This window comes from Aquila chrysaetos, chromosome 5 (assembly GCF_900496995.4).
Source record: "Aquila chrysaetos chrysaetos chromosome 5, bAquChr1.4, whole genome shotgun sequence".
Classification (NCBI taxonomy): domain Eukaryota; kingdom Metazoa; phylum Chordata; class Aves; order Accipitriformes; family Accipitridae; genus Aquila; species Aquila chrysaetos.
Window position 1 is genome coordinate 51366807 of NC_044008.1, and position 7207 is coordinate 51374013.

Genomic DNA, 7207 nt, shown 5'->3' on the forward strand with positions numbered 1-7207 from the left:
TGGAATCTGCTTTGTTTCCTTTCCTACCCCTCTTTCTATGTTAGTCTAGGGCTTCAGCTGCAGCCTCAATATTACAATTGATGAGGACAGAGTCACCAGAGAAGCACAATATTTCTGTGCCAAAGCATGTAGTTCCCAAATTAGGTCTGAATACAATCTCTTGACTCCCTACTAACCTTAGGAACTAACTCTTCTTGTTTGAGACAGTAATATTTGGAAACTTATTCTGTGGGAAATAGAGCGTGTCACTCCTTCATAAAGTCAGCTGCCGCACTAACAAGAAGAGAGAAACATGCAACATTTGAACTGTACACCGTACTTTGATAAATTTAGAGCATGGAAGAGTAGCTTTGGCTGTAAGTGATTTTGGGATGCTTTATTAGATTGAATACTTTGATGGCAGACGGGTCCTGGCAAAATTCAGATGGCCATTGTTTTGAGTTGAAACTGTTCTTTAACAATTTGGGGTTGGTTAAGCAATCACAAATAAATATCCTTTACATTTCTCATAGTGCATGGTAGAACCCTCTGCTTTTCTGTGCCTGGTGTTGGATTATAAATATATGGAGAAAGCCATAATAAGTCTATAGGAAGGTTGTGAGCAGCACAGTTCAAGTATCTTGCAATCTTCTTGAGTAGTCCTTCCAATAGCATAAGAGGAGAGAGGTGGGTCAAGTCAGGCTTTACAACAGAAGACAAATGAGCACCAAGATTCTTCTCATGAAAAGCTTTGGGCAGGAGAATTCTTTAATGCTACTTGAGGAATCTTTAGTTGATCTTTCAGACAGCCAGATTAAAAGGGAACCTTAAACTAATGAGTTTTAATACAGCCAGGCCTGGCATATTGCCATGCCTGAGAAATATTATGGTTTTGTGGGTGCAAGGAGTCACTTGTTTGTGCAACTACCTGAGACCCATGAGAATAAAAGAACCTCAGCTTTTGCTAAGTGTTTGCTTGTTCTTTGTTTCCACAGACTGGGTGAGGGAAATAAATATCTCCAGTATAAATGAGAAACTGGACATCAGTTTCCTTCTCTTACTTTACACAGGAGGTAAATACACTGTACTTGGCAATTCTGGGAGTAAAACAGCTCTCTTGATGAGAGAGGTGTTCCTCAAATATATGTCTGAAACTTTTCATTTATAAACCTAGTGCCAGCCAAGTACCATTTACAGATGAGACAACTTGAAGAACAGAAGCTTGCAGGTCTGCTTAAAACCTTCCACAGTGTGACTTGGCAGCAGAACTTAAAATGGGAATTCAGGTGACTTTTCTCCTGGCCCTGATCATATCAACCTAAGTTCTTTGGGCAGGGTATCTAAAGGTTTTGCTGCTTCTATTAGGGTTTCTCCTTTCTAACTTTAGTTTGGTTCAGAATGCTGTGTGGACTTTTCTGTGTTTCTTCCTAGTTTCCTTTGGAAGCAGAAATGGAAGTAGAAGAGTATGTGGAGGAGAGGATGTGAATGAGCTGGATTATTTTGTCAGCACCATTTTTTTAATGCTTGGTTTGAAGTCTCACATAGCTTCTGATTCATTTTGATTCTTTTTCATACCAGACTGCCTGTGAAAACTCAAGAGTTGAAACAAGGCAAGGGAGTATAGTTTTCTTTGTTGCATCATGTATAGGATAAGGACAGTCAAGAAAATAGTGGTTAGGTCTTTTCAGTACTCGTAATGTTGACATACAGTCCTCTGGTATTCATAAAATGTTTTGAAGTCCTTCCTTGGAGGGTGTTAAATGTTAATAATTTTTTTTTTTTTTTACTGTATACTACAAGATCCCCACTTACAGGATGCTTATAAGAAATTTCCATTCATTGACATTACTTCTGATATGTAAAATCCATGGAAATGAAACCAATTCTGAGACATGATTTTTAAAGATCAAATATTTACATAAAATTTCCAGGTAGTAAGTGTTCTCTTAACACTGTAATTTGAGGGGGTTTGTGGTGTTGTTATTCTCTTATTTTGACTATAGCTAAGCTTTTCTATGGATCTGAAAGTCTTTTCATTAAATTTGTTCATAATAGAGGTTGTCATGGACAGGAAAAGTGACCTGAAAACAAATGTTTTAAGCTAGAAGTATTTTAAAAAGCATGGCTGCACCAAAGTTTTCCATTTCCAGACTGGAATATTTTCTTCCTGTATTTCGTCCACCCCGCCCCAACAGATATGAATCTTATTAGAATATGCAGAAAGCCAAGTAAATACACATTCTTATCTGAAACATTTTTTTTTTAATTATTATTTTCTGAACTTGCAGCTTACAATTGAATTCTTCAGATTCATTTATGATATCTCAGCTGTGACTGAGGGGTATAAGACACAAACATCCACATTGGCAGTGTACCAGGCATAAGGTGTTTTTAAAAAAAGCTGATTCCATTTCCACAGCCTTAACTCAAGCTTCTTGGGAATTTTCAGCAGAGTGGGATCCAAAGAATTTGGGGAAAGGTTGGCAGAATGTGGAGTAAAACCTTTTATTTTAAACCACACATAGATATGTCTGTAAAATGATAAAAAGTGCATACATTTCTTATTGTGCTATTCTTCACCAGTTTGCAGTTTTATTCCTCAAATTTGCAGTGTCTGTGATTTGCTTCTTCAGTACAGCCCTGAGAAGGAAAATACTTACAGTGTTAATGTGAGATATCTGTGTAGGCCTGGCTGATTTTACTGGTGCTTAGACAAATAGTTTACATGCAAGATAAAACATTTACATGTAAATACCATTTTGATTTAGCAATATTGCTGAATTTTGGTCTCTTACCTACTTGGTGTGGCTTAGTCATATCCTCTATTGTGAGTGTGTGCTTTTTGATTTGTTTTGTGCTAGTTTGGATCTACTGAAAAGTATATAAGATAAAAATTAATATTGATCTTATTAGTTTCTATTAATAACATTAACTGAAAAGTTTGGGGGGCATTGGTCTTTTACAGCTGTATCATTCCATGATTATAAAACTCCTGCAAACCATGACTAACAGGAGGAAAAAATAGATACCGTGAAGTAGTGTGGTTTGGGCTGCTTGGCAGAGACTTTTCTGATTCAACAGATGCTGTTTTGCTACAGAAGCTTTATTTATTTATTTATTGTTAATTTATCCTTCCTCCCCCTCTACTCATCCCTCCTCCTTCATTTCCTATTTTACCAAGAATCTAACTCCATAACCCCCCACTGATTCTTTAGAGGAATATTTTCATTATCAACTTATTTACTCCTTTTTACTGAAACTGCTTATCTTTGTAAAGACTTGCTGATTCTGGAATTTGAACCAAAAAAAAAAAAAAGAGGCAAAATTCAGTAGTGTTTTCCTGTTAGCATTTTTGATGGCTGTATAAAAGGCTTGTCCTTCACCCTTACGAAAGTGGCATATCTCACTGTTCTCCAGTGAGATATCTAGATGCATTTTTTTACCTCAGAAATGCTGCTGGTGTAAAAGGCTAACAATAAATAATAATCTGCACAGGCAGCAAAAATAAAACTTTGCCAAAAGAATCTGTCGCCTTTTTAAACCCTGCATTTCCTACATGCTCACAAACACGTTTGCTGTCCCCGGAGAGGGAGGGGAATTCAGTAATGTTATGCTACTTTTTTGTGAAGTGGCCACAAAGCACAGCTAAAATATGCATCTTCTCAAGTGGAATTACAAATGGGAGGCAGATTGATCATCACCACCAATTCAGTGCTGGCTTTTTCCCATCTGTGGAGAGCTCTTTTCAGAATTTTTCATATGGTTCTTTTACACTGTAATAAATTAAGTCAGGTAATGAATACATCACTCTTGTTTCATTGCTTTCTGAATGATTTATGCCAGTGTAAACTGCTACCCTGGAATATTTTGTCATTAGTTTTGCTGTAGCAAAGGCCTCAGACTTAGAGACAATTCTTAAGAAACTTTTGGGCTTTAGTGATGACTCCATGACAGTTATGTGTATCATTGTCCCCTCTGCCATATTCTCCTGAAAACAGTAATTCTGGATTATAACTTGCTTAAAGAAGGAAAAGCCCACAATCTTAATGTAAAAAGAAGGCTGTGGAGTAAGCAACAAGCTTTATAGAGGGCGTTAGTACAAAATGACCACTGGCCTTCTAACTCCGTGTGCCCTACAAAAGCAATTTTTTGCTGTAGCGATGATTTCATAGCATTTGAAAAAAGGAACATTCAGCTGTCTTGTAATGGTAGGATTCAAGAAAATAGTTTAGAGTGCCTACCATGCAGTGCAAGCCTAAATGCTGTCCTTAGTGGAGCTGTAAGAAGTTTGATCATGTTGAAGAGGCAGATTTAATCAGAGGACTTAAGAAAGTCCATGGCAGCTTTAGGAGTCCCACTCCTTTGCCACATCTGAAGGCAGTGTAACTTTTTGGCTAGACTTACTGCCTGAGTACTCTGAGATTTTACTCCTACTTTGTTCAAAGAGGAGGATGCAAAGTGAAGGTCAGTCATGTAGCAGTAGGGACTGAGTTGACAAAAACCCCTAAAAGTTTTCATGGCAGGAGTGATACAATCATTAAGCAGTGGTTTCTGGTTGCCTCTAATATATGTCTTTGACTGTAAGTCCTTTTTTTATTTTTCTAATGCTCCTTTAAATTATGGTTTTATAACAATCAAGGCTGATCTATTTGCTCAGTGATACAGACATATCTGGAGCCAACTGGTGCTGAATGCAATGCAGCAGCAGACATGCTATGGAGCATACCTGCAGCTAATCGTTTTCTGTCTTCCATTTCTTGTCATGGTATCATTTACCTTTAGGAGGTCAAGGGAATGGCTCTTTAGAAGAAAAAGCTGGCATTGCTTCATGGAGTGACTGACAGAAGGAGCTGTGTAAGCGGCAGCTGAAGCTGCACTTCCCCTGGAGACTAGGCACACAGTATGTTCATGACAAGTGCTGCTATCACTGGTCTGGGGATTGAAAGCTGATCCTATTTATGAATCCATGTCTTCTCCTTGTAATGTTGCTGTCATGCAGTATGAACAGCTTAGGAAGGTTATTTTAAATTAACCTTCCTGTGTTAAAACAATGTCTAGTCTGTTCCTATCACATCCAACATGGTAAGCATCAGGGCCAGTGAGTAATTTGACTGCAGCTGGTGTGAAAGGGAAAGGCTGGAGAAGAAATGTAAAAACGCTGTGGAAAAAATAATATCACACTTGTATGGGTGCCTTTATAGTAACTATTTTAATTGCATAATGAGATTGCTTTGTTGCTCTAGAAGTGTTCAGTAATAGATAGTGTGCAAGTATGCTATATTAAAGATATGCTCCCTTGACAGGCAGAATATAATTATCAGTCAGAGCATGCCTTCTGTATAGCCTTGCCTCTGCAAAGGAAAGCATGAAGAAACAAGCCTCTAGCTTGTTCCTCTGTCTCCCTCACTGTCCTATAGATTTCATAGAAACCCCTTGACTGTGGCAGGCTCATCGTTTCAGGGAGCATGGTGGAAGGGAGTTGTGCATTCCCAGCAGCAGCAATTCCCTGGGTACCAGTTTACTGAATGTATAGAAAGCAGCTCTAAATAACCTTTTTAATATCTCTGCTAGGACCCAGCAGTGAATCATGGCTTTTATTGAATCTTGCTGCTGGGACAGGTGGAGCCTGAAGAACTGCATGGAGGCATATTTTGAAGGGATGTTGTTCTGAGATCCACAGGCTGCATGAAGGTGGGAGGCCCAGGGTCATGAAATTACAGAGCTTACTCTCTTCATGTAAGAGAATGCTATAAGGGAAACTCCTTACTTATTTTTTTTGTTCTTGTGGTTCTCTCTCAGTTGAGCACCCCAAAGCACATGAAGAAGCCTCTGCCAACCTGGACTGGAAGAGTTTGGGCTATAGAAAAGGGAAGTACAGTACGTGACCTGCTTTCTGATAGCTATCACTTGTGCTTGAGCTTATTAACACTTGGGCTTATTAACATCGTTTCTCCCAAGCCAAAGAGAAGATGCTAAAACTATGATTGACAAAGGAAAATACCTAACTGCGTAGACAAGAGTTGGTGGCTGAGAAGCTGAGGTCTGCTTTTGCTCTAGAGCTTGCAGGTAACATATTTCTCTGGCCAGAAAGAATGAAACTATGTATTTCCTTATAGCTAACTAAAAAAATAGCAAACAGCTGCATCTTCTAAACATGTCTGAAAGGTGGAGTAACTTTAAGGTTCCCTTGCTTTTGTTGTATAAAAAGATTTGATATTAGCAGTTTGGACTTGAGCAATGTCATTGTCATATTATGTGTGATTCACCCTTGGACAATCAAAAGAGAAAAGTTCCTCAGTCCATACCATCGGCTGTGTTAACCCAGAGAGTGTATGTCCTGTGAGCAGGCAGCCAAAGGAAGGCAGAGGCCAAAAGAGTTGAAGTTGCATATTAGCTTTAACCTTGGGCCGGAAGCAGCAAAGGAGCTGTTCAGTGAAGAAAGTCACTGAACTGTTGAAAGAATCACTGAACAGTATGAAAATCATACCTACTTTGCCAGACACTCTTCAGTGCAGCCATGTGACTGGTATGGCATTTGCATTGGTGTGGCAAATTGACCCCCCTGTGTTGCCTTCCTGGAGGATATGCACTTCTTTTGCAGCTGATTACATGGAAGTGTGGTATGTAATACAGCCTAGCCTTCAGTTTTTAGTACATATAGATTGAGATTTAGGACCAGAATCTCATTTTACGTAATTCATTGTGGTTTATATGACTTCAGTTGAGTCCTGTTTGATTTCTGCCACATGAGGATTTGGGTTTTGTGCCACTTTCATTTTGTTCTTGACTTACAAAGTGACAGGTATCTGTGATAATGCTAGCTGAGCCCTTTTTCTTCATAGGTTTATTACTGGAAAGCAGAAATGTATCTGCAGACTTGTAAGCACTCCTATAAATTGCAAGCTACTGTGCATAAGGAGACTGTTACTGTTGCCAGCTCCATGTTTTTACGACAAATCTTGTGATACTTTGTTTTTCCTAAAAACCTCAGGTCTTGTATTTCATCAGAATCTCTGTTTTCATTAAAAAAAAAAAAAAAAAAGTTTCCAGCTTGATGTTGGCATCAAATTAGAGAAAAACATGAAAATGTTTGCAGCTTCACCATGATGGCAGAAAAAACAAAATGCATACGAGAACCCCCAAGTATAGTATTTTACTTTAAAAGCAACAAACAAAAAATCCCAAACCACCGAGTAAATGAAAGACCTGTGGTTTTGAAGGACAGACT